At 37.5% G+C, this 18,352-nt stretch overlaps 1 protein-coding gene across 8 annotated transcripts in view; it reads left to right on the forward strand.

Annotated features, from left to right (window-relative positions):
- Positions 1-18,352, forward strand: part of supt3h (SPT3 homolog, SAGA and STAGA complex component) — a 425,840-nt gene that overhangs the window by 122,619 nt on the left and 284,869 nt on the right. The window contains exon 1 of one of the 8 annotated variants that reach the window (XM_063035248.1): positions 18,002-18,020. The exons of 6 other annotated variants lie outside the window; for them this stretch is intronic. The gene's annotated coding sequence lies outside the window, so the exon portion shown is untranslated. Of the gene's footprint in view, positions 1-18,001; positions 18,021-18,352 lie in introns of those variants that run through there. One more of the 8 variants, XM_063035241.1, reaches the window with a different exon arrangement.

Consider the following 18,352-nt stretch of genomic DNA (forward strand, 5'->3'; position numbering starts at 1 on the left):
GAACCTTGGTTTTTTATGAGATATTGAGGCCTTGGTTATGAAAAAGGAGGTACTTACCAGGTATATGCTGGTTGGAACAATTAAAGTGCTTATGGAGTTTAAGAAATGCAAGAGAACACTTAAGAAATAAATCAGGAGAGCTAAAAGAAGACATGAGGTTGCCCTAGCAGACAACTGAATGAGAATCCTAAGCAATTGTACAGATTTGTTGAGCAAAAGGATTGTAAGGGACTAAATTCCATGTGTGGAACCAAAACAGATGGGGGAGATCTTAAGTTAATTCTTTGCATCTGTATTTACTCAGCAGATGGCTACTTGCATGTTTGGTAGTGTCTAACCAACCTTCTGAGTTTTTTGAGGAAGTTACCAGGAAAATTGATGAAGGCAAACCAGTGGATGTTGTTAACATGGACTTCAGCAAGGCATTTGACAAAGTCCCACATGGGAGGTTGGTCAAAAAGGTTCATCACTTAGTATTCAAGTTGAGGTAGTAAATTCAATAAGACATTGGCTTTGTAGGGAAGCCAGAGAATGGTAGTAGATTGTTGCCTCTCTGACTGGAGGCCTGTGACTAGTGGAGTGCAACAGAGATCAGTGCTGAGTCTATTGTTGTTTGTCATCTATATCAACATCTGGATAACTGGATCAGGAAATTTGCAGATGACATCAAGATTGGGGGTGTAGTGGACGGCAAGGACGACTATCAAAGCTTGCAGTGGGATCTGGACCAGCTGGGAAAATGGGCTGAAAAATGGCAGATGGAATTTAATTTAGGCAAGTGCAAGGTGTATTTCGGTAGGACCAACCAGGGTAGGTCTTGCACAGTGAACACTGTAGAACAAGGGGATCTGGAAATACAGGTACTCAATTCATTGAATGTAGTGTCCCAAGTAGATAGGGTTGTAAAAAAGGTTTTTGGCACGTTGGTCCTTATAAATCAAAGTGTTGAGTACAGGAGATGGAATGCTATGTTGAAGTTGCACAAGACTTTGGTGAGGCCTAATTTCGGGTATTGTGTGCAGTTTTCGTCACCTACCTGCAGGAAAGATGTAAAATTTCTCTGTGCTCTTTCAACCATATTTACAAGGATGTTGTCAGGACTTGAGGACCTGAGTTATAAGGAAAGGGTGAATAGGTTAGGACTTTATACCTTGGAATGTACAAACGTTTGTAGAAGATTGAGGGGAGATTTGATCGAAGTATACAATATTATGGGGTGCATAGATGGGTAAATGCAAACAGGCTTTTCCACTGAGGTTTGGTGAGACTACAACTAGAGGTCATGGGTTAAGGATGAAAGGTGAAATGTTTAAGGTGAACATCAGGGGAAACTTCTTCACTCAGATGGTCATGAGAGTGTGGAATGAGCTGCCAGCACAAGTGGTGCATGCAAGTTCCATTTCAATGTCTAAGGTTTTGGATAGGTACGTGGATGGTAGGCAAGGTCGATGGGGGTAGACAGTTTAAATAGTTTGATACGGATTAGATGGGCTGAAGGGCCTGTTTCTGTGCTGTACTTTTCTATGACTCTATGACTGTTATTCTGAGAAATTGTTTTAAATCAATTATGTTATATTGTACTTCCTGAAATAAAATTTAATTGCCATGGAGTCTTAGACACTGCAACACAGAAACTATCCCTTTGGCCCATCTAGTCTGTGCCAAATTAGTATTCTTCCTGGTCTCGTGCAGCTGCACCTGGACCATAGCCCTCCATGCCCCTCCATTCATTGTCATATCCAAACTTCTTTTCAATGTTGAAGTTGAACCTGCATCCACCATTTCCACTGACTGCTCATTTCACATTCTCACCACCCTCTGAGTGAAGAAGTTCTCCCTTTTGTTCCCTTTACACATTTCACGATTCACACTTAATCCATGACCTCTAATTATACTGTCACCCCGCTTCAGTGAAAAAACATGCCTGCACTTACTCTCTCTATACTCCTCAATTTTATTACCCTCTATCAAATCTCCCCTCGTTCTCTTACACTCTAGGGTGCGAAGTCCTAACTTATTCAACGTTTCCTTATAACTCAGGTCTTCAAGTCCCAGTAACGTCTTTTGCAAGTTTCACTGTACATTTTCAATTTTATTGATATCTTCCCTGTAGTTAGGTGACCAGAACTGCAGGTAATACTTCAAATAGGCCTCACCAACATCTTGTACAACTTCAACATAACATCCCATCTCCTGTACTCAATACTTTGATCTATGAAGGCAAATGTGCCAGAACCTTTCTTTTCCACCCTATAGCTACAATTACTTAAAACTGAAAGCCACAATTATCATTTGATAGCACTTTTGGTGTTGGATCTTCCTCATCATTTTTAAGGTTACTTGATAAATAAAACTGGTTATTTAAAACACCATGTGATGAATAATTGAGTATTCAGTTCTTTGAGTTATAGATGAATGTCTGGCAAAGTGGTGATTGGCTGGTGAAATAACTTAAAACTCTTCAGGTTTAGTTGTATGTCCTGCAAAACAAATTGAATAACTGAAGCATCAATTGAAATTGTTCTTTACTGCACCCAATGAACCCAATATCCTCCACTTTTTCCTTCCTTTACACTTCTCCCACGTTATTACTACTCCTACACCTTCCTTATCCATTTTGTTTTCATGGTGGCAATGTCAGTTAAGCCCTAGACAATGACTTTTTATGCCCCACTTTCACATGCAAAAACATACAATTTTAAGATGCCTGAACTCCAAAGCTGCTAAATGAGCACACAGGTATCCAATAGTATCTTTTGGATGATATATCAAAGCAAGGAAGTTTTGACTCACTTAAGTGCACATAGGGTGCTGTTTGGAATGAACAATAAAGTTCTTAACATGAATCTTGAGAAGTATTTAAAAGACAAATAGATATTGTTGCTTTCTGTGGGACTATCCTTTATGCAGATTACCTTCCAGGTACAGATCAGGGTGTTCTGGGGTTTGGAGTTCAATTCTGGCTCCATTTAGTAAGGAGTTTATACTTGATTCCCGTGAGTGCATGGGTTTCCTCCCACAGTTCTAAGACGTACCAGTTAGTTGGTCATTGTAAATTGTCCTGTGACTAGGTTGTTGTTAAATAGATGGATTGCTGGGCAAATGCAGCTCATTGGGCCAGAATGTCCCACACTGTATCTCTAAATAAATAGCATACATCAAATTTGACACTCCTTCACTTATGTTTTTCTTTTTGCAGAACATTACAGTGTTGATGAAAGCTCTGTCACTTCTTAGGGAGGGCTTTTGAATTAGTGCTATTTTCTTGATTTTTTCCCTCATGTTTATACAACATTTTTTCAAATTATTTATGAATTCATTTTACAGTTGTTACTAAATCTGCTTCCATAAAACTCTTATAGAATGCATTTCAGTTCCTAACAACTTTTAACGTAAAAATAGTTTTCCTCATGTTGCTTATCATTCAAACCAGCTTTTAACCTGTGATACTCAGCTTCTGACCATGTATATAAAGAAAGCGTTATCTTTGTTTATTGTTGTACACCTGTTCATGACTTTAAGCATAAAATTCTCAGTCAGTTTCTTTAGTCTCTCCCAAGAACCCAAGTCTAGTAGTCTTTAAGTAAATCCTCTGCACAATTTCCATCAGGATCAATAATTCCATAAGTGAACTGCTAATAAATGAACAAAATAAAGTCGGCCTAACAATAAATTAGGAATGTTTAGCCAAGCAGTTTTACTTTTTTTTCCATTCCTATATTAATAAAACCTAGGATGCCACAAAGCAATATTTTGATGAGTAGTTTGCAACCCTTCTCAACTTGCCCTAAACACATTCAAATATTTATTTGCATACTTCTCAGAATTCTCAGTTTTTCCACCTCTTTAACAATTGTGCTATTTAGTTTACACTTTCTAATGCGAACGAAGTGTCTCAGTTTGCTTGTTTCTTAATTAATATGTATAGTGTGCTGGTCTTTATTAGTTAGGGGACTGAGTTCAAGAGCCACAAGGTAATATTACAGCTCTGTAAAACCTTGGTTAAACTACAGCTGGAATATTGTCTTCAATTCTGGTTGCCACATTACAGGAAGGATGTGGAATCTTTAGAGAGGGCACAGAGGAAATTTACCAAGTTGCTGCCTGGATTAGAGAGCATGGATTGTGAGGAAAGGTTGAATGAGCTCAGACTTTTCTCTTTGAAGCAAAGATTCAGCATTATTTAATGTAATTTCCGGTACATGTGTAAAGGAGAACGAAATAATAATTATTCTGAATCCAATGCAGCACAAAAAATACGATAAGGTAAAGAATGCAATAATAAAAAACAATATATAGAAGTACTGTACATAAGGTAGCCTGTAGGCATAGATTGATTGTATGTCTATAAAGTGATGCACAGTAGTGTGTATGCATAAAGTGATTGACAGGAGATGATCAAGTAGTGGTAGTTGGGGGTGTGAAGGGGTGGGTTAGTGGGTGGAGGTGTTGATCGGCTTTACTGCTTGAGGAAAGTAACTGTTTTTGAGCCTGGTTATCCTGGTGTGGTTGGTAAGAATGAAAGTTGCCTGTGTATGGCTTCTTTAACATAAGGTAGTGAGTGGATAGCCTGACATTTTCCCAGGGTGGAAATAGCTGATACGAGGGGACTTCAAGATGGCGCCAGTGAACAACGCAACTAACGGCAGCATCCTACAGATAGTTCATTAAACGGCTTTACTTCTTTGAAATATAATTCTACTACTAAGCTACATGTGATTGGAACCTGTGGTTTATGTTTTGATGGTATGTTTTTGGGTTGATTGAGCGATCTGGCACTTTGCTGTCCCTGTGGGAGTTTGGTGAGGTTTGGAGTGGAGTGTGCAGCCTGGAAGTCTAGTGACAGGGTGCAAGATGCTGTCAGAGGAAAGAGCAGGGGTTTTGGGATCCAGGTCGCAATGATTGATTGGTGAGGTTGTGTCCTTATTTTAGGGGACTTTAACGCTCATGTTGCATGTGTTCCTGGATTCTGGTTCATTTTTTTTTGCTGTTATTGAGCAGTTTGATTGGCGCAATTGATGCTGATTGGGGTGCTTTGGCAAGGAATCGCTGTGTGGCCTGCAAGGAGCAGACATTGAACTGAACTAAACTGAATACTCTGGACTCCTGGTTTAATGTTTGCTATTCTCTGTGTTGTTCGCTCGCTCTTTGTTGTTTGCACAATTTGTTCTTTTTTCAGATGTTGGGTGTCTGGTGTTTTCTTGAATGGGTTCCATGCTGTTTCTTTGTTCTGTAGCTGCCTGCGGAGGGCGAATCTCAGAGTTGTATTCTGTATACGTACTTTGATAATCAATGTACTTGAATTTTTGAATAATTTTAAGGTGATTGGAGGAATGTATGGGGGGATATCTGAGGTATCTTTTTCTCAAAGAGACTGGAACATGGAAGCATGGAACTGCGCTGCTAGGGGTGGTGGTAGGGGTATATACATTAGGGATATTTAAGAGATTCTTAGATTGTCACATGGATGATAGAAAAATCGACAGCTCTGTGGGAGCGAGGGGGTTTAGATTGATCTTAGGGTTGGTTAAAAATTCGGCACAACATCATGGGCTGAAGGGCCTGTACTGTGGTCTACTGTTCTATATTTCTTTAACTGGATATGTGCATTCCTTCCTACTTTAACGCACCATTTTCAACAGCATATGTCTGACTGAGAGTGAGTAAAGTCTAACTTTGGTTACCTATTTTCTTGCGCTGGCTCTGGTCTGGTATCCTTAGTTTTTGTAAATTGTCATACATTTGTTAAGATGTAGAGAAAATAATTTTAAAAAGCGACAATTGATGAGGGATTTTACCTATTTCTTGTAATGATTTACTAACTTGAAGGGTTGGAGATTTACTAAAAGCTTAATGACTGCAGTAATTTGCAAGCATCTGCCATTATCCAGTTTTCTATATATTAATTTTATATATTATATATTTACTACTTAGATCATAGAATGTAGATGCCAGCATCTATAGCCCTGAACCATGTTATTTAAGAACCTTCATGCTATGGGTTCAAAAATGAGGTGTAGGCTTGACTGGGAAATGAAGGAAGATTTCCTTTCCTAACGAACACAGTGAACTAGAATTTTAACAACAGTCTGGTGGTTTCATAATCACAGTTACTAATACTTTCTTTTAATTCCAGATTTATTAGTTAATTGAATCTAAATTCCCTAGCTGTCCTGGTGGAATTTTAAATCGTGTCCCGGAATCAATGGCCCAGAACTCTGGATTCTAGTAACTAACCACTAATCACTATTTTACTATATACATTACTACAAAATTACTACTGTAAAAATTGCACATATGAGCAGTTTTCTTAAATGTGAAGAGCAGGAACCATGTAAACAATTCAAGCATCACCCAGACTCTGTCCATGACTCAAACCAACAGTGGTCCTCTGGTGTAGTGTGAAATGATGTGAGTTTGGTACGTGGGCTAGGTATACAGCCTAGGCCAAGAGTTCAGATTGTAGATCAGGTGAGCTCATTCTGCCAGTGAGAGAGACATGGGAGATAGGACCAGAAGCAGAGGGCAAGAATGTCCGTGGTAAGAGTGGGAGAAGTTGGTGACCAGTTTACAAATGAGGAGAGAGACAATGGGCTAGAACGTGTGTGTGTGTGTGTGTGTGTGTGTGTGTGTATACACACATACTTACAGAACTGTGACTAACCTGACTGTGAGTATTAGTACCCATGCAGCAGAGTCTGATCTCCAGTTATCTTGATTATGTGGTAGGTAACTGGTTTGCATCAGCATCCGCTACCTTGTGTTAAAGAAGCCGTGCACGGGCAACTTCCACTCAACAATACAAAGTTTGGGATTTGGAATGTTAAACTCTTGTGGACAAAATCCTAACAACTACAGACCAAACTCTGCATTGCTGTCATAACTTGGGAGCTTTCATTCTCTAATGTTGCCATTGCTGCACTAAGTGAGACAAATCAGGCAAGAGGTGGCCAATTTAACTGCATGAGGACACAAGATCTGTTGAGAGCAAAAATGATAATATCATGCTTTATTGACTCCACAAAAGCAAAATTTTGTAGCTACTAACCACCTGAAAAAAAGGAAAAGTGCTGTAAGCACCACAACAAATTAGGCAGGATCTGTGAATGAGAGATGTAAGAGATGTTTCAGTTTGATCATTTTTCCTCAGCTGAATGTTATCCAAGCTGGAAGTTATAATGTGCTATGTAGATAATTGTGTGCAGATACTAGAGGAAAATTAATTAATACTGAATGAGGCTGGTTTGTTGTGGGTTGGTGTTGGTATTTGATTCTGATAATTTTTATTCCCTAGCTGCCCCAATTCATCTCTCCTTTGAGAGTTATTCTTTTCTTGTATAGGATGTGAGATTGGGGAGTATGATGAAAGGAAGTGTAATTATACAAATGCAAAAGCAACAAATGGGTCTGATAGGGAAAGATTTGTGTATAGTATTTGCAGGAGAAAAAGAAGCAGTGGTTATGGGTGGAACGAAGTGATGGCAGTTCCACTCAGCCAGTGGTCAGAGGAGACATGGTATCTTCAGTTGTTTCCAAGATTGCAAAAATAGTCTGGATGATACAGAGGCATGAATACATCATGACGTGGTGTACAGGAGATGTTCTTTATTGTTTTGATCATATTTATTGCAGAGCAGCGGAAGAAATGGATTTGAATTTTAAGCGTGAAACTGTGAGGTAGATGGGCACAAATTTAGGCTGATATTGTTTTCATTGACTAAAGAGGAAACATTTTAGACATGATTTTATGCTGAAAATTTAATAGTAAGCTAAATAATTTATCAAAATATAATTTCATGCCTCATATTATAGTTAAAGGTTATTAACATTCCACAGAACAGGTCATTACACGTATATTCCAAGGTTCATCTTTTTGGAGTTCAGAAGAACTGAGCCGATCACATTAAAACAAAATATTCTGAGTTGTTTTGATAAAAGGATATTGGGCTGTAAGTGGTTGACTATTTTCAAAAATGATGGTGATAGATTTTTTGACTCTTGAGTGAATAAAGAGATATAGGTATCAGCCGGAACATTGGAATTGAGATTGAGGATTAGTTGTATTCTTACCAAATGGTGGAGTAGGTTTAGGCACAATTTTGGTGCTATCCATTAAGTTCTTTAGTTCTTTCACATCTTAGATACACATATTGTTGGTTACAGTCTGCATATTTGGTAACATTTGGCTCATAATTATTTTCTGTTTCATTTCTCGCAGACTGATTATATTTTTGTTTACTCTCAAATGGCTGTTCTCATTTTATTTGCCTATTGCATTACAAGGGTATGATCTGATTTTTTTTACATTGCATGAAATATAATTGTACTTAATTGCCCATATAGATGTAGTTGTTAACATGTAGATGTAGTTATTAATAAATATGTTTATTAGCTGCCAGTTTTATTATTACTATTTAAACTGATTCAGTTTTAAAGCATAAAGAAATATTCTCCAATTGTTAGGATTGAAGTGTAAAGTTTTGATAGTAAAACTATTATTGGAGAAGGTTTAGTTACATCTGATGTCAGCAGTGATGAATGTACACCTATTAGGTGCTTTGGAACAGAAATTACATTACCTATTGATTTATGTTCAGACACATAAATAAAAGAGCCAGATTTGTAGACAGTCTTTGAACTACTTTTAGTGTAGTTTTCATCTGGTTCAATCGATTAAATATGGGGGAGGGGTTCTAAGGTAAGGTAGAAGTGAGTTCAGAATGATTTAAAGTCGTGGCTGTGCACCATACTCTGCTTTTGGTTCCATGTTACCTATGAAGCGTTCCTTTTTTCATGTTTATTACTACTTAAAATGTGACATTTTATTATCACCACAACTGTTATTATTGCTCATTCAATTCAATTTCATCAAAATTAATGATAAAACCTTTCAGGTTCAAGCGCATCTTTTATGCATGATTTCATTTTGAAGGTCTATTATAAAGAGGGAAGGGAGAAAATTTTGCGAATGTACAGAATTTCTGACTCACATTACTTTTTCCAGAGTTTAAACTGCAGTTGCAGAAATTCTTAATTTTGTAAATCATTGTTCTTTCCAGACTGCAAGTTCAGTCAGTCTGGATATTTGTGGTGACACGTGACCTAAGTATCAGAGTTCAAATAAATATTTGCTGAGTGAGTTAATTATTTTGTGATTATATTTGTTGCGAGGTTTTGGGCGGCCCGCCACTTTCACTGTATGTCAAGGATTTCATTCAAAACTTTTCAAAGCCAAGCCAACAAATGATGATTGGGCACCACAAGTGTGTGGAAGATTTACAATTTTAGAGGTTAAAATTACTCCAATAATCCAAATCATTCAATGTCCCTTTCTTTTTGGAAATTGAGTTTCAAGCAGGGCAGGTGTGTCTTCATAAAATGTAAGCACTATTATATATAGATGCGGGATTTAAGGTTGGTACATAAACATTTGTTACTGTTATTTATAGGCATGGGGTTTTGTGCTGGACAGGTGTCCTTGAGTGAGCACTTATTTACAGGCAAAACTATTTTATGAACACAGAATCCCATATCTTCAGATTGACACTGGCAAAAGTAACAATCAAATGGTATTTTTTATTAGACCTTTAATTGAAACTTTGGATCATTTTTTAGAATATTATTAAAATTTGAGAGATTTAAGTGCACAGATAAATGAAAATGATCTCTAGCATTACTTTCCAAGAAATTGGTAGACAATTATTAGTCATTTATTTCGCTTGTACAATCCAAATCCATAGATTTTACTTGCATTTGAAGTCATGTTCCCAACAAGACATAGGACCTTATCTAAAAAAAATTCTGCAGGTGCATGGCAGGTGATAGGTGAGACCAAACGAAGGTGGTGGATGGGTGGGAGTGGGGAAAGAGGCGATGAAGTAAGAAGTTAGAGTCATGGTGTCATAGAAAAAAGTATAGCACAGAAACAAGTCCTTTGGCCCATCTAGTCCATGCAGAAACCAGTTAAACTGCCTACTCCCATTGACCTGCACCCAGACAATAGACCTCCATACCCCTACTGTCCATGTATCTATCTAAACTTCGTTTAAACGTTGAAATCAAGCTTGTATGCTCTTCTTGTGCTGGCAGCTCGTTCCACACTCTCCTGATCATCTGCATGTCAAGTCTGACAACCTAGGCCTGTACTAGACAACCAGTTATGATATGTGGAGGGCTATTTCAAGGGAGAAAAGACAATTCTGAATGAGCTTGGAGGCGACATTGGATGCACGGCAACTCTGGCAGTGTCTGCAAGACATAACTTCCTACAATACCCAATAGCATGAATGGCAGCGATGCTTTATTACCAGATGAACTCAATGCCTTCTATGCCCGCTTTGAAAGGGAGAACACAACTACAGCTGTGAAGATTCCTGCTGCACCTGATGACCCTGTGATCTCCGTCTCAGAGGTCAATGTTAGGCTGTCTTTAAAGAGAGTGAACCCTTGCAAGGCGGAAGGTCCTGATGGAGTACCTGGTAAGGCTCTGAAAACCTGTGCTAACCAACTAGCGGGAGTACTCAAAGACATTTTCAACCTCTCACTGCTACTGGCAGAAGTTCCCACTTGCTTCTAAAAGGCATCAATTATACCAGTGCCTAAGAAGACTAATGTGAGTTGCCTTAATGACTATTGCCCGGTAGCACTCACGTCGACAGTGATGAAATGCTTTGAGAGGTTGGTCATGACTAGACTGAACTCCTGCCTCAGCAAGGACCTGGACCCATTGCAATTTGCCTAGCGCCACAATAGGTCAACAGCAGATGCAATCTCAATGTCTCTCCACACGGCTTCAGACCACAAGACAACACAAACACCTACGTCAGGATGCTGTTCATCGACTATAGCTTAGCATTCAATACCATTATTTCCACAATTCTGATTGAGAAGTTGCAGAACCTGGGCTCTGTACCTCCCTCTGCAAATTAGATCCTTGACTTCCTAACTGGAAGACCACAATCTGTGCGGATTGGTGATAACATATCCTCCTTGCTAACAATCAACACTGGCTCACCTCAGGGGGTGTGTGCTTAGCCCACTGCTCTACTCTCTATACACACATGACTGTGTGGCTAGGCATAGCTCAAATACCATCTGTAAATTTGCTGACGATACAACCAGTGTTGGTAGAATCTCAGGTGGTAATGAGAGGGCGTACAGGAGTGAGATATGCCAACTAGTGGATAGGTGCTGCAGCAACAACTTGGCACTCAACGTCAGTAAGATGAAAGAGCTGATTGTGGACTTCAGGAAGGGTAAGACGAAGGAACACATACGAGGGATCAGAAGTGGAGAAAGTGAGCAGTTTCAAGTTCCTGGGTGTCAAGATCTTTGAGGATTTAACCTGGTCCCAACATATTGATGTAGTTATAAAGAAGGCAAGACAGCGGTTATACTTTATTAGGAGTTTGAAGAGATTTGGCATGTCAACAAATACACTCAAAAACTTCTATAATTGTACCATGGAGAGTATTCTGACAGGCTGCATCTTGGGTACTAGCCTAGGACATCTTTAGGGAGCGGTGTCTCAGAAAGGCAGTGTCCATTATTAAGGACCTCCAGCACCGAGGGCATACCCTTTTCTCACTGTTACCGTCAGGTAGCACACACTCAGCAATTCAGGAACAGCTTCTTCCCCTCTGCCATCCGATTCCTAAATAGACATTGAATCTTTGGATGCTACCTCACTTTTTTTTTAATATACAGTATTTGTATTTCTGTTTTTACACGTTTTTATAATCTATTCAATACACATAATTGATTTACTTGTTTATTTATTATCTTTATTTTATTTATTATTATTATTTTCTCTTCTAGATTATGAATTGCATTGAACTGCTGCTGCCAAGTTAACAAATTGCACGTCACATGCCTGTGATAATAAACCTGATTCTGATTCTGAACCCATAACCTCTGGTTGTAGTCCCACCAAACTCCAATGGAAAAATCCTGCTTTCAATTACCATATCTATATCATTCATAATTTTGTATAGCTCTATCAAATCACCCCTCAGTCATCTACATTCTATGGAATAAGGTACTAACCTATTCAATCTTTCCTTATAACTCAAATTCTCCAGATCCAGCAACATCCTTGTAAATTTTCACTGTACTCTATAAACCTTATTTGTATCTTTCCTGTTGGTGGGTGACCAGAACTGCACACTACTTCAAATTAGGCCTCAGCAATGTCTTAAACAACTTCAACATAACATCCCATCTTCTGTACTCAGTGCTTTGATTTATGAAGGGGAATATGCCAAAAGCCTTCTTCATGATCTTATCTACCTGTGATGCCACTTTCAATGAATTATGGACCTGTATTCCCAGATCTTTTTATTCTGCCACTCTCTTCAGTGCCCTACCGTTCACAGTGTAAGACCTACCCTGGTTGGTTCTACCAAAGGGCAGCACCTAGTACTTGTTCGCATTAAATTCCATCTGCCATTTTTCAGCCCATTTTTCCAGCTGGAGTCAATAAAGCATGATATTATCATTTTTGCTCTCAACAGATCTTGTGTCCTCATGCAGTTAAATTGGCCACCTCTTGCTTGATTTGTCTCACTTAGTGCAGCAATGGCAACATTAGAGAATGTAAGCTCCAAAGCTATGACAGCTTACTCACATCTTACTGAAGGGTCTCAGCCCGAAACGTTGACTGTACTCTTTTCCATCGAATCAGAATCAGGTTTATTATCACTGGCATGTGTCGTGAAATTTGTTAACTTTATCAGCAGCAGTTCCATGCAATACATAATATAGAAGAAAAAAACATAAATAAAATAAGTAAATCAATTACAGTATATGTATTGAATAGATTAAAAATTGTGCAAAAACAGAAATAAAATATATTTTAAAAAGTGAGGTAGTGTTCATGGGTTCATTGTCCACTTAGGAATCGGATGGTAGAGGGGAAGAAACTGTTTCTGAATCGCTGAGTGTGTGCCTCAGGAGGTACAGATGGAGGCTTCTGTACCTCCTACCTGATGGTAACAATGAGAAAAGGGCATGCACTGCATGCTGGACGTCCTTAACAATGGATGCTGCCCTTCTGAGACACTGTTCCTTGAAGATGTCCTGGGTACTTTGTAAGCTAGTACCCGAGATGGAGCCGACTAAATTTACAACCCTCTGCAGCTTCTTTCGGTTCTGTTCAGTAGCCCACTGTCTTCCTCCAGCATTTTGTTTGTGTTGCTTGGATTTCCAGCATCTGCAGATTTTCTCTTGTTTTTAACCTATCACGTGCCAGCTTGCACTCCTTCTCCTTACCCCACCTTCTTATTCTGGCTTCTACACCTTCATTTCCGGTCCAGGATCTGCATCTGAAGCATCGACTGTTTATTCCCTACATAGATGCTGCCTGACTTGCTGAATTCATCTGGCATTTTGTGTGGTTGCTGAAGATAATATCTGAATGAACTTTTGTGGAAATCATGGAATCCAGTAAGGGCAAGTTATTGGGCCATTGGGACCTGCTCCTAAGCTCAATGGGCTGAGTTTCAGAGTGTGATTTTCTGGTACAAGCAGAAAAAAGTTAGCTTGCTAGTTCCCTCTTCAGGTCCAGAACATCACCAACTTGTTATCTAACTCATCCTCAAGGCAGTTATCAGTGGTATAACTCTATTTTAAAAAGTACAAATTATTGTCTTCTTTAATATCCTGTCTATTTAAAAAAAAGCTTGCTGACTTTTGCAAATTACGAAGATAAATAAAATTCTCTTATTCTAGATGCATATTGCATGTAACCAGTATTGTGAACATAAGATCAAATCATCAAGTGAAGAGAGATGCTCCTGACGTAGAGGGGAAGACCTCTAACTGAGTAGACAGTACTTCTGTGATTAACTTCTGGGAATGGGTGTATTGTTCATATGAACATATTTGCAGCTATCTCCTGTGTAGGTGCTTTCACAGAAGTCCAATTTTTTAAAAAAAATCTATAAACAGGATGAGAGAAATAAAGTAGCTAAGTGAACTTGTAATGATCAGAAATGTAAAGGGAAGCATTTTATCAACCCAGAGTTCGTGGCTCAGAGTCCTCTGAAGCATTAATGACAATCTCACCATGGAATACTGCCTCAGAATTCACTGCATTTCAAACGGAATATCTCATCCTGAGTGAAACACATTGGAATTCAGCAAATGTCCGTGGGACTTCTCTCATTTTGTAAAATGTCATCATTGCTGCATGTTTAAGAGTGGTTACTGAATATCTTGCATGAGAGTGAGGCTGTGATATTAAAACAGTACTGAAAGTACTCTGGTGTGATTACTTTTCTTGGATTCCAAACTTGTGGACATTTTGTCAGAGTCAAAGCAACAATAAGTGAGTCAGTAATTTTAGCAATGGTAGAGTAAAAAAAAATCAGTAATTAAACTTTCATTCTGTAACGATTCAGATTTAGGAAATGCTGTCACATAATGCTTAGCTACTGCATTGCCTTTAGCACCTCTTGGAAATTCTAGTCTCAGTAATTGTCAAGTGAACTCATTTGTTTTTATATATATAACAAAATGTACTCAATTAATAAGCTTAAATCTTTGTCATCAGTTGAATTTCAGAACCAGAAAGTGTTCATGGTGTAAAATCTGGAAATGCCTGGCTAAGGTATAAAATGATTCCAAAGAGTAAATTAGCGTAGATGCTCTTTCCTGAAGAAACATCCCAAAAATATGCAAATGAACATATCAAGTATGTTCTGAGATTTGAGATTAAAATTATTTCAATCAACAACCTTAATTAGTCTTGAATAATCATATGATATAGGTAAAATTCTTACCATTTATTCATTATCATCTATAGTGAATTTCCCAATGTTTGATTCGACTTGAAGGTCGAAAGACAAGAAAGTCATTGTGAAGTTCCTTGAATTAACTTTGGTAGCTGAGTTAATTATCTGTATATCATCAGTGATCATCATTTTTAGCAAATTGCCTGACCAAATTTCACCAACAAGTGAATTTTGCCAAAATTTATTACTGAAAAGTTTGAAAATAATTGTTCTTAAGGATTTAGGGTCAAATTGCTTTAACTAAGTTAAAGATTAATTTTGTCTTACTAAATGGTGTATACTAAATCCAAATACAGTGGATTGTGGTTAATTGGGCCATCAGTTAATCAGGGCAGCTATTTATTTGGGACAACCCTTAAAGAACAAAAACTATTTTAGAAAATAGCCAGGATCCCTTTAACTATTTAGGACGTTATGTAACTTAATTGAGGTAGGAGGCCTTTGCTGAACAGTTTCTAATTAGTGTCCGTCGCGTGCACTATGTGGCTGTTAGACACTGCACTGTGCTGAGAGCAAGTAATTTTGAAATAGCGTCAGTTGTGTGTGCTTTTGTTCAAAAGCAGCAGTTTTTGTCACTGATAGTTGGCATGAAATAAGCAGATAAGCAATTCAGAACTGATTTGCTTACTGCAATTTCAAGATCTGCAAGTTAAGATCTATGAAGAATTTAATAATATCGACAATGTTAAAATGAATATGAAGATTTGGAGGATGCAATTGTTGAAAACATTATGGGAAGTTAGTCTATTATCTGCACTAGGTACCTGAACTGATTTTGTTTATTTCCAGTCAATCAAATGGACACAGCAGTGTACACTGGATGAATTCCTTTGTCGATAACTATTAGGAACTACTACACAGTTTTATAGTACTATAGTAGTGTCTTAAATTGTTTTGTATTTCATTTAATTGCATGATCTGTTCCTCAGTTAAAAAAGTAGTTTGACTTTTTTATACTTTTTAAACTCTTTCCATGAAAATTTGGCTAATTGGGGCAGCCGCATAATTTGGGCTGAAATGTATTGGTCCCGATGTATCCCAATTAATTGGAATTCACTGTATTTGAGTTTTCATTCAATTTTTTTGTTGTCTTTGTCACATTGTGTTAAATCCAGATGTAAATATTGATTTACATAACATGTTACATAACATAAATATTGCTAAACTGTGCTAAAGTGAACATAAGATTGAAGCATAACCCTGAAATTTCAATGAAATATAGTGTTTTAATAAAGATGGTAAGTTGTGAATGGGACAGACAAAGTGAATACTGAATGAGCAATCATGAAAGTAAATAATTACTTTCCCAATGCTATGACACTGGACAATTTTGCTGTCCAACAAATTATATTTGAATCCTCTCCAGGTCATTTTCATTCAGTATTGACCAATTTTCCCAGTTACCAAGAGTGTCTAAAGAAGCTGGTTGGAGAGTTGCATCCAGCAAGGGAATTTTACTTTTCATCTTCTCCCTTGCTTTGATTTGAATGTTAAATCACTCCGTGTTGAAAAACCTGCTTTTATTAGTGAAATCTACAAAGCTCAAAGCCATACAGAACACTCAGGTAAATACCTAGACTTCAGCTTTGCTAATTAATTCAAAAATCGTTGAAGGGTATTCTTGTTTCTTCCCACATCCCAAACCCCAAACACGTAGATTGGAAGGTCACTTAGCTGTTATAAAATATTTCTAGCGTATACATGAATAATAGAATCTCAAAGTTGAAGTCAAGTTGTCATGTGAACAAGTGCATGTATGTGCAGGTGCAATGAAAAATTTGCTTGAAGTAGTGCCAGATACACAACATTCTTATATAAAAAAACATAAATGATGTGCAATTTGTACAAGGAAGAACACAAAACAAAAAACAAATCAATAGTGTAATCTGAGAGAATTATTAAAAGTGGGGTGAATCAAGTGTGAATAGTACACCTGGGTGCTTGATTGTGCTGAAGGGTCACATCTACATTAGTTTGCACTGTAGAATAATTTGTAGAAATAAATGTACTGAAAAACCTGTTCCATTTTTAATCAAGTATTTTTGTTGTCTTAAATAATTTTCTGGAAAATGTTGTATTTCATTTTGAGTTACATTTCATTATTTTCTGAATTCTGTTGGAGTCCCCTGTGCCTGCTCTAATATTTATTTTACTCTCCATAAAATATTTAAATTAGTTTCTCATTATGCATTTTACTAAGTTTCTCATGGAAAGCAAACCAAATTATTGCTCGGCCAGTTAATAACACCATAGTTGTTGGTTACAGCTCCATTTTAGCTGACATCTGACATCTGATGTTGGGAGGAAAATGAAATTAATACCACAGGGATTGCTAGATCACCAAACCTCAGTAAGCCAATTGTTTTGAGATCAGTGGCGAGCATTCATGCTTCACTACCTTGCCACTGGCTACAAAATTTAGGCCATTACCTAATTTGCTGCATTAGTTTAACCTTGACCTTAACCTTGTTTTGTAAGATAGACACATTTGCCCACTTACTTCCCCACCCCCATTCCACACTGTCCCTCCAAAAGAACAATTTTATCCAAATTTTATAATCTTTAACCTGACTTTTTAATCGTTCTGTAACAACCACCGTAAAAATTGAAGCACTCATAAGATTAAAGAAGGACTTGAAATATGGTTTTATAAAGCATACTTTATTATTTAAAAAAATATGGAATTTTGAAATGGCAATTCACATATCTAAAATTAGTGTCTTTTAGAGCGAGGGTGGTTGGTTGTTAGCTGTAATTATAGCTTACTACGCCTTTAAAACCCCAATTCCATTTCATACAACAAATTGTAACATTTTCAATGTTTGCCTGTATTTGATTTTAATCTTTCCTGCTATTAGTAATGTACTGTACTTTCTCTTCCCTTGACTAAATGGCTATTTTTTAACTTTGCGTAAAGCTAACAAATGTAACATAACATTTGAGTGTTACCTTTGCCAGTGTCAATCTGAAGATTTGGATTCTGTGTCCATAAGCTATGTTCATTTGTGCCTTCAGTGGGCTTCCTAGAAAAGTGTAACTTGATTTCAAAGATGAAGGCAGAGAGCAAAACTCACCAGACTGAGAAATCTGGACACAAAGATAGTCAATGGTAAAGAATAAGGTAATGTTACAATTTTCTATGTTTCCTTGCAGTGGTCAATCTAAGCTTTGGCAATCGAAGCTGAGTATTGAATGCAGACTGCTGGATAAAGCTTTAGTTTTTTCCAGGTACTTTTAATTCTTCTAGACTATATATCTGTTTGAAAACTACTTGCGAGACACTGGCCATGTGTTTTGGCTGACTTCAAAACATTGATTTTTTTAAAAATAAAATATTGGTGAGCCTAGCTGTTTTATGTGTTGCCTTAAGCTGGAAAAAGTTGCAATACGTATGCTGAAACTTACCCCATACAGTTGCATTGTAATCTCTCTTATTGGTTTTGGGATAAGGAGAATTTGTTAAATTTTATATTGTAGACTACGTTGATGATTCTCAAAATTTGATTGAAAATCTAATTTTTAAATCAACGAAGTGTCATAGACCAATTCTACTTGTAGTG

This window comes from Mobula hypostoma, chromosome 2 (assembly GCF_963921235.1).
Source record: "Mobula hypostoma chromosome 2, sMobHyp1.1, whole genome shotgun sequence".
Taxonomy (NCBI): Eukaryota; Metazoa; Chordata; class Chondrichthyes; order Myliobatiformes; family Myliobatidae; genus Mobula; species Mobula hypostoma.